This window comes from Parasteatoda tepidariorum, chromosome 9 (assembly GCF_982258835.1).
Source record: "Parasteatoda tepidariorum strain Cologne lab strain chromosome 9, Ptep-v5.0, whole genome shotgun sequence".
NCBI lineage: Eukaryota > Metazoa > Arthropoda > Arachnida > Araneae > Theridiidae > Parasteatoda > Parasteatoda tepidariorum.
This window is the reverse complement of record NC_141763.1, coordinates 14288454-14298812: the sequence shown is the minus strand read 5'-3', so window position 1 is coordinate 14298812 and position 10359 is coordinate 14288454. Positions and strand designations below refer to the sequence as shown.

The following is a 10359-nucleotide window of genomic DNA, read 5'->3' as shown; positions in this document are numbered from 1 at the left end:
CGGGAAAAAGATTCAAATTTCAAGTCCGTCTAACTCCCTTTAATATTAAGCTATAAATTTGTATCTCGGATCTAAAGTTGACCTCGTTGAGCCAATCCACCCAATAAAGGAAAATATTTATAGACTAATTAGAGGGGCGAGAAAGACCCCTCAAATCTTTTGTTTAGCTAACCGGGAAAGGGTTCTTGAATCTATGTAGTAGCCCGATCCCCGTATAAATGTGGTTCAACGGCTAAGACTGCGTGCTAGTGACTTACGCCTTAAAGCGTGGAGGTGCAGGTTCGAACTCCGGCTGTGGTCAATTTTTAAAATTTTTTTTTTCTTTTATTTTTTTTTTTTGCATTATATTATTCATTTAATGTGTTTTTCGATAGATTAAAGGATCCTATGTATAAAAGATAATTTTTTTTATTTTCGAAATTTCAAATAATGCTTAAAAACTCGAAAAATCCCGGAAAATTAGTTTATTTTTATTATATTTTTTTTATAAACTTCTTTTACAATATTATCACGATAGTTTAGCATGCGAAATGTGTTCTTGGTTTGAAATCAAGTGTCTGTGTATAAATTTTTTTTTTACTTTTTTCTTTTTTTTTTACATTATATTATATATTTAATTAGTTTTTCGATATATTAAAGGATCCTATATGTAAAAGATAATTTTCTTCATTAAACACTGTTCTAAAAGAAATCATCATGGAAATTTTAATTGGTATTTTTAACAATTGCATACGTAAAATATTAAGAAATGGAAAAGTATAGTAGTACATTCCTATACAACTGAATAGAGGAGGAGTGGGAAGGGTCAAAGGCATGGAACCGTCTTCTCCCCAGATGGCGTATTCGATCATTGCGATCGCTTGTAAGTAATGCAGCGACAACCGATTTGACCACACTGTACGAGAACTTTCGACACTAAAAAATCGATTAATATTTGCACGATATTTCTTATCGATATGATACAAATGCACAAAGTAAAGTTTGCTTAGATGTTTACAGAGTGTTTAGTGTTTATGATTTGGAGTGACAAGCTTACTAGCGATGGTAGTGGGTGTGGAATATGTGCTCTGAAAACAATATTGTGATCTTATAAAATTGTGCTATTTCATGTCATTTGGATTTACTGGTCCCCAGTCTAGTGATATTTTTCTTACGGTGAGTTTCTTGCTGTATTTTTCGTTCTTCTCTTTTTTTTCTTTTTGCACTGATAAGATTCTAAAAGAAAATCACCGCGATAACCTAAAAGAAAACTGTATGTATCTTATTTACATATTCAAAATCAAGCAAGCTTTTGTGAGTCATAATTATGCACAAGTTATTGCTTGCACATAATATATTCAACTTGCACTGAACATTCACGGACATTCGACTTACCGAACATAATTGTTTAATATTTGAACAGCCGTCAATAATCTATTGTCTAAAAATATTTCTCCTTTTAATAACTACTTACAGAAGTTTGCCTATCATTTTCAAAAGTTATTTTCTTGATTATTTGTCAATTCAAAAGCGGATAGTAATAAACTACAAATATTTTAACCCGATTTTCACCTTTGTATAGAGATCGCTATGGTTAACAGTTCATGGTTAGTAAAATATTTAAGGTACCTAAAAGTATTTCAGAACTAATATCATCACAGTTTTAATAATATGCAGGGCCTGTGGGCACAAATATGCTTTAGACCCCTCTGACTTGCCATGATGTTTTGAAACGAACTAAAAAACTTAACGTGCATAAAATAAATCATTTTTAGGATATAAATCATAACCCACATTTTTCTGGAAGACAACCCGGGTGTGTTTTATTGGGCTTTTCTGGGTTATATTGGGTAATTAAAGTGTGATTAATGCATATAAATTGGTGTATAAGTCAAAAAAAGTTTTTTTTCTGACATCGCAATTACAAAATGTTATATGTACTCACATGTTTGAAACTTATTTTAACGCAGGATTACTTTTTATTTATATTTTCAGGGATCTGTTTAGAAGAAATTTTGGTCCGTTAACGGACCCTTCACAAAATATTTTAACTTAAAAACGGACCCTTCAGAAAATGATTTTTCTTTTAATCGGACCCTTCACAAATTTGTTTATCTTCATTATTATTTTGTTAATCGAATAAACCCTTTCCAGGGCAGAAAACAAGAAAGATGGATGTACACGAATTAAGTTTTGTGTTCGGCAGCCGATTCGTCCATTATTCGTCCGAAATTAATATTCTGCGTTCAGCAGTATAGGCTAAATACCAAATATTTGTATGTTGCATCTCTTATTTAGAAGCAGCAATTGTTGTTTATTTTTGAAAATTTAATTTTTTTAATTATAATTTTACAGTGTTGAGCATAATCTTGTATGTCTTTACAATTTAAAAACTCCTTGAAAAAGTTTTTTTTTGCAATAACGGACCCTATTTGCACAAATTCATGAAAACGGACCCTGGTTGAAAGAATGTGAGTAATTTTTTCACAGTTTCACGGAAAACGGACCTTTCACAAAATGTCTGGACAGACCCCTGATTTTAATTTTAAAAATATTTGAGGAAATTATTATTTTATGCATAGAAAGCGAATCAAAGGCACTGACCAATTAATGGCCATGCAATCAAATTTAGCCAGTAAAGTGACTCCTCCAGTCTCCAAACACAGTTAGTTTTTTGTGTAACAGAGGATAAAAAAGAAATCAATTTTAGAAAATCTTACTTAAGGATGGGTTTTACTGGGTAGGTGGGTTTTTTGCAACCCTGGATATGAAGCAGTAATTTTAACAAATTTAAACACATTTTGTTACCCCAAAAACTCAAATAAAGCACTTTTAAACTATGCATAATAAAAAAAAAAAGGAAAACTTTGTGAAGCTAACCAGTTGTAATCCTCAAATAATAAAATAATTTTCAAAACCATGGAAGTTTATTAAAATAATTAAATTGCATAAACATAAAGGTATGACAAATAAAAAAATTTCAAAAGGTTGAATTATTTTTTTTAAACTAAACAGCTATTAAATTAAACATCTTTCAGTGTCCAACTACCTAAAAATTTCATTGGAATGTCGAAAAATAGATTGCGGTTGCCTTTTTAAGTTTTTGAGGTTATAAACTATTCAAATTATTGATGTTTGTATGATAATCAATCATGATTTGTAGGAAAAAAATATATATATTAAACGGTACGTTGCGTTTTTAAGTGCTTAAAGGTGCTTATTTTCAATTTTCGTTTTTTAAAAGCCCTTAAAGGTGCTTTTTTAAAGGTGTGTATTTAAAAAGTGCTTAACTTTCCCCTTTTGTAAATGAGTTTTTTTTTTCTCTCGTTACCATGTCAGTTTTTGCCATGTATGCAAAAGCGTGTTTTTCACATTTTTCTATTCAACGTTTTCACAATCTATTTCAGCGTACCGTTGGTTCATAGCATGTGAAAGTGCCATTAATTTTACATGTTTGATGAAATACTTACTAGTCCGAATGTCTGTCTACTGAGTTGAGTTTGAGATTCTTGTTCTCTCTTGTGCAACTCAGCTGCATTTTGCAAGCTATTCTCAATTTCTGACTTTATTTTCCACCCTCTGTGGTCGAACCAAAAAATCTGTCGATCATTTTATAACGACTAATATAATCAAGAATAGAGTTTTTTGTTAGAAATGAGTTATTTTATCATGATCATGTAAAGTCTGAAAATTATTTAGCATTTTGTTAGTGTATATAGTGATTAAAAGTATTTTTTGAAAATAATTTTAATCTAATTAAAAAAAATTTTTATTTCATTAAAAAAATTTCATTAAAATATTTTTATAATAAGTCTTTGAAAATTTATTGAAGCATTTTGTAAGGAATTGCTTTGAAGCATTTTGTTAATGTATTTACAGAGATGCCAACTTGCTCCGGATAGCGAATAAATATTTTCGTGTGGTAGTTTATTAATTGTGATTCTTGCTTTAATAAATTCAATTTATCAGGCTTTTATCCACCTCTATTTCTAAATCAGGGTTTCTTAACCTGTGGTTCATGAACCCCTAAGGGGTCCATGAGTTATATTTTGGGGGACAGCTGACTATTCCTAATTTTTAAAACGTTTGGAAGCCTACCCATTGCTTGTAAAGCGAGCTATGGCCGCTATAATTCCGTTTGCTACAGTGTATTTTCCACACTTGTGACAATAAAAACATAACATCCAAATCGATTGAATGTTGAACATGATATGCACGTTGCTTTTTCGAAAACCATCCCCCAATTCATTTTATTAATTAAGGAAAAGCAGCAGCAACCTTCACATTAAAAATATTAATTTTAAAAATTTTGTATACTATTAAAATAATTAAATTAAATGTTTTCTAATAATTGATGTTTTTTACAATTATTTTTTTCACAGGAGGGTGGTCCGTGACTTCTTAAAAAATTTTAAAAGGAGTCCATTATATCAAAAAGGTTAAGAAACACTGTTCTAAATAATTCAAAGGCATATATAATTCGCCACTTTATTATAGCAGGGCTGATTGTGCTCCAGAAAAAATCCGGATTTTTCTCTAACAGTGATCACAGAAGTTTCCGGAAGTTAAATTTTCAAAGGTGGAACTTAAAAACACAGTTTATTTTTGTTTGTAAGGGAGAGCCTGATACTTTATAAGCATATATTCATGATTAATATTCATTTTTTTTATCAGTAAATAGTTATTATAATCATAAATTCAAGAAAGAAAGACATATTTGTAAATTTTAATTACTTTTCCAGGTCATCATAGTTATGTGTAAAATTTTAAATATATTTTAAGTAAACTAAGACATATTGAGAAAAAGGAAAAAAACCTTGTTTAAATTTTTTTCAATTTAAATATTAAGTCAAGAAATTTTTCGGAATTTTAACTTCGGCTCACAATCACCCTGTTATCGTTAAGTCATGCTAAATCCTTTAAAAAGTAATGTGATATTCATAATGATTTCATTATAAATCTTGTTAAAACATTATGTTAAATACAAAACATGCGTGGTATAGAAATTAATATCTTGATATTGAATTTTTGCACTTAAAATTTTCAGGGTTTTTTATTTTGTGTCGCAATCATCCCTGATATTGATTATTATCTATAACAACATATATTTCTTTAAATTTAGTAGTTTTTTCTAAAAGGGAATATGTGTCAAAATGGATTTGCAGGATTTAAATTATATGATAAATCTATTGCATCAACATTTTTGTTTTTTAAATTAACTTTGAAACAGTCTGCTGAGATTGAATGTCTTCTAATTTCTTCTTTAAGTCTTTTTAAAAGCTCAAGAATGTGATTTATTTTATACCTTTCTTTTTTTGAATTTTCAATAAATAAGGTAGAATGTTTTAGAATCGTTTTTTTTTTTTTTTTTAAAGATAAATATTGGCTGTAGGGTTGAATGAGGAAATTTTGACTTTTGTATAATGTGATGGTAAAAAGTGTTTCACAAACGTAGTTCGCATGTTCTTGTACATATTGCGCATATCTGCTAATGTGTAATAAAGTATTTCTGTTATAATCTTCCTTGCTGTTTGGTCATCGCAGGTGGCCAGCCGACCTGTGTTGTGGGTTTACAAGTTTGTCATGGCCTTTCAACCATTCAGACACACTAAAGCTAGTCTGTCTGAACTTCCTGAAAGTAAAAAGGATAACATGAAATAAATAAAATGAAACCAATAAACAAAATAATAATATAAAATCATTTATAATGCATATGTAAGGCAATGAATTTAGACCAATTTAATTACAATGACGGTAGCAAAATAACAGTAAATCGGGTAATGATAGTTGCAGCTATAAATAATTGCATTTGAAATTACGTTAATCGTTTTACACCTACATTACAATTACGGTACTTACATATTAAACGACAGCTAGTTAATTAGACTACAAATATAGTGATCAGTCACAGTTAATTATTAAATGCCTTATGTAAGCGGTTAAGCTAGAGTAGCTAACCAATAACACAATGGTTTACAATTATTAACAATAATTATCATGAACTTAATTCTGATGAAGCTAATAGTTTGGATTTGGGGATAGGGTTAATTATGAGGGAGTTAAATTAGTTGTTAAGGTAGGGTTTGGGTTGCACTTACCCAGTTTCATTAATCATAGAAATAAAACAGGAAATCTCATTTAAGAAATGTGGCAGCCAGAAAAAACAAAACCTGGTTTCGTTTTTCGCTTTCCTGCAGTACTTGCGACCGATTCCGTAGAAATGGCCATGGTGCCTTCAGGGTGACATTGCATTTTGTGCAATGTTTCACCTAACTCATACTTGAAGATAGTATGCTGGCATTAAAAATGTAAAGAATTAGAAAACTTAAAGCGTTCTGTGAGACTGGTTGATGCCATGACAAAATTGTGGAGACTGGAGAATTGGCCGATTGTGTACAAGTTGGCTTTGGCCTTTCTCCGCTGTGCTGCCAGTTGACCTACACATCCCCTTCCCTCTTATTAGAAAACTGACCCCACCTTCTTCTCGAAGATGTTTGTTTCACTAAATAATGGAGAATGCTCATTAAGTCCCTAATTTTTAATGAGTAACATCCCCAGGGACTACGAACCTAAATTGGGTTGTTTAGGATTAAAAGATTTATCAACAAGTTGGTTATTATTAGAAATTGGATTTATATTGCAGCATATAAACATTGAGGCTAACTTCATGGAAAAAAAACACACTACAATATTAAATAGTGAACCACAACACAATTATTTTTTTATACATGTAAGAAATATGGCTCCACGATCAACACTGGTTGGGGGGCTCATCGTCCAGCACCTAGGGGCTAGGGAGATGGAGCTGTAGTGGGCCGTGTGTGGTGATCAACCACATTGGCGAGCCAGTCCGTGGCTGATTATGGGATGTACATGTTACCACATTGTTTGCGCCGGAGATCCGTCGGTGTAAGAACACAAAAGGCTAATGATATTAAAACAGAACAATACACATCTCTAGCTTACAAGCAGTTTTATAAATAATTTTTGTCTATTGTTTTATAGGTCGGTTAAATAGTTGGAAAATATTTTCACACTTCTTGTTTTTTGTGACTAAATATCGGAAGGAACGGTGTTGAATAGAGCTGCTGTTATTACCAGTCTCTACTTTGCGATCAGTATGAACAGCCAACCCAATTTTTGGCAACTCCGTAGCCTTGTTATTTTAATCTCAATCTACAAGACAAGGGAACTCCTGAATCAAGTATTGGGAGAAATTTGCCTTTGTGGAGGAGTTTTTAGATTAAACTGACTCGCATTTGCTCTACATGGAGAGGAAAACCTCCTACGGTTAGGACGAGGAGACTCTAACCCATGATCCATCTACCACTGAGGATATTTTACGTCAGCACAGTGGTCAGTGTGAGCGGGATTGTGGAATTCGTATCGACCAGCCATCACTGAGATTCGAATCCGGTTCACCTCATTGGAAAGCGAACGCTCTATCCCTTGAGCCACCATGGCTCTAATCAGCAGTATTGTCGTTATCTGTTATCGACTTAAGGCCTGTTTACACGGTCCAATTTCTTGAATCCGAGAAATTGGACGGATTTCTCTGTCCAAGAAATTGGATGATTCGTTGACACTATCCAAGTTCTTGAATGTCGCTGATTCATTGAAAGAAAAACTTGCGCATGCGCATTGTTCATATTCAACATTATAAAATAATACTTACATAAGTTTAAAATTACTAAATAAATTCAAATAAAATCATAATGACACAAATAAACCTCAACAGATCAATTTATTTGAACTAAAATCTATGAAAACCCACAACAAAATGACATAATTTGCTGCCAGCTTGTTGACGTCACGAAACCTAAGACGCTGATTGGTTAAAGAGAAAAAACTTGGATGGAAAGTAGAACATGCTCTACTATCGTCCAAGAAGTTGGACCAAGTTCTTGGATGTTTGTTTACACGATCCAAGCTCAAAGCAAAACAAGTTTCCATCAATATCAATCAATCTCTGTCCAAGAAATTGGATCGTCTAAACAGGCCTTTTATAGGTAGGTTAAATAGTAGGTAAATATTTTTTTACGGCTCTTATTTTATTGTGAAAGGGACTGCGTGATCTTAAAATTGATCTTGTGTTTGAAGATGGATGAGGACAATCTTCAGGTTAGGTGACGAATGTTTTTTTTTTTTTTTTTTAATTTTTTATCTCCGGTCCTTGTCAAGAGTGCGACATTTTTTTTTTTTCCTTCTTTGTCAACCCTCTACTCGGATGAGATCATTTCTCTTGTCAAGATCACTTTGTCGTTCTTTAAACTCTCGAGCTGTTGGAAACCAAAAATAGAAACTGAGAAATAAGATGCTGACGTCGGTCGGGGTGTCAACGAGGCGTTAGAGTGCCTCCTTCACTTTCGGAATTTAAAGGCGGCTGAAAGAATAAGTGCGTAAATAACAATGAAGAGAGAGGTAGAGAAAATATGTTGCAAAAAGGCTCGTGCTCGATCAATTTTCGTTTATCAGAGATGATTGTGCTCCGGAAAAAAAAATCCGGATTTCGAGATTTTTCGCTAACCGCGATCCGGAAATCCCAAGTCCAGAAGTTTACAGAAATCATCGATCACATTCATGTATAAAAATTCTTGTATATTTTATTTAAAAATATTAGAACTAGAATTTATACTTGGCATCTCTTTCATTTGTAAATATTTTTTTTTTTTGGTAGAATAATAAATGTGATTAGAGATAAAAGTGAACTAAATACATGATTATTAATTTAAATTATGCTGCACATAATCATACCTGCCAACTTTTACGCATTTGGCGTAAAATTTTATTTCTAAATTTAAAGTGGTAGTAAAATGAATGCTTTCTATATATTCCTTGCATTTATAAACTTAATTTAAAATATTTTTGATCCGCCACTATTTTTTTAAAAAATAAGCATATATATATATGTAATCTTGTTGCAGTAATCAGCATAAGCTTGTTCAAAATACAGCGAATGTTTTTGCCTAATATTGTAATTTAAATTTCATTTTACTACCACTGGAAAAATCATCCTTGAAAGGATTAAAAGTTGGCAGGTATGCATAATTTATATAGAATTTCACGTTGTGAATATATCAACGATTTAAAGTTATAAGGACATTAATTTTTTTGAAATGCGTCATTAATGATTTTACTCAGGAAATTTTCAAGATTTTTTAATTGGGCTCGCAATCACCCCTGATTTATTCAACAAATATCTTTTTTCCCATAATTTTCTATAACTATCACCCAATGTTTTACTCATTGTTGAATTTCTTTTTTGTATTGAAATTCAGTAGATTTTCTTTAAAGGAACTAAAGTTTACTCTTGACTTCTGTTACGAATTTTCTGCCTGATCAAGGGAGAGCGTTTCTAATCACTCACAATAATTCTGTTATCACTTTCGGGCAAGCAATTGATTGGACTGGAAGGCTTATTGGAGAGCCCCATTTCGTTTTGTTTTATTGTTAATTAAATTTGTTTGTTATTAAATATGGTTTCTTTGTTCAATGCACACATTCGCCACTGAATCATTGTGCAACAACTTCTCGAACTTCGATACCTCGAAAGCCTTGTCATGTCAAAAAAATATTTTTTCCAGGGTGCGTAGCCAAATCTTTCAACAAAAAATAAGCACCTTTAAAGTACTTTTTAAGCACTCAAAAAATATTTTAAAGCACTATATACATTAACAAAATACAAAATAATTTTCAGAGACTTTACATAATCGTGAGAAAATAACTAGTTTTTGACAAAGAACTCTTTTTCTTGATTATATTAGCTACCATAAAAAGATCTAGAGATTTTTCTGTTCGATATCAGAGGGTGGAATATGAAGTCTAAAATTGAGAGTATCTTGCAAAATGCAGCAGAGGTGTCTATGAAAGAGCAATAATCTCACCTAACCCAGCTCTGTAGACGCACATACGGGCTAGCAAGTATTTCATCCAAAATGTAAAATGATTGGAGCTTTCAAACGCTATGGACCGACGGTACGCCGAAATGAATTGTGAAAACGTTGAATAGAACAAATGTGAAAAGCACGCTTTTGCATAGTACGTGGCGAAAATCGACATGGTAACGAAAAAAAATCTATTAATTGAAAAGGGTAAATTCAGCACTTTTTAAAAACACCCAAAGAAAAAAGCAGCCTTAAGGGCTTTTCAAACCTTAAGGGAACAAAAATCGAAAGTAAGCACTTTTTAAGAACGCTACGCACTATGTTTTCCCTTGGCCACATAATGTTAATTTGAATTAATGTGTAGAAGAGTTGGCAGTATGATTTTGATAATCTACGAAGGGCTAACTTAATTGGGCCTAAATTTCTCCTAAATAGGCCCCTGAAGTAAGTATAACCGTTGTGGGATAGTTTGCTTATTTTGGAACATTTTTTAGGA

At 32.0% G+C, this 10359-nt stretch overlaps 1 protein-coding gene across 1 annotated transcript in view; it reads left to right on the top strand.

Moving 5' to 3' along the window:
- The first annotated feature begins 894 nt into the window (after positions 1-894).
- Positions 895-10359, top strand: part of Ack-like (activated Cdc42 kinase-like) — a 78399-nt gene continuing 68934 nt past the window's right edge. The window contains exon 1 of the mRNA XM_087150910.1: positions 895-1155. The gene's annotated coding sequence lies outside the window, so the exon portion shown is untranslated. The remainder of the gene's footprint in view (positions 1156-10359) is intronic.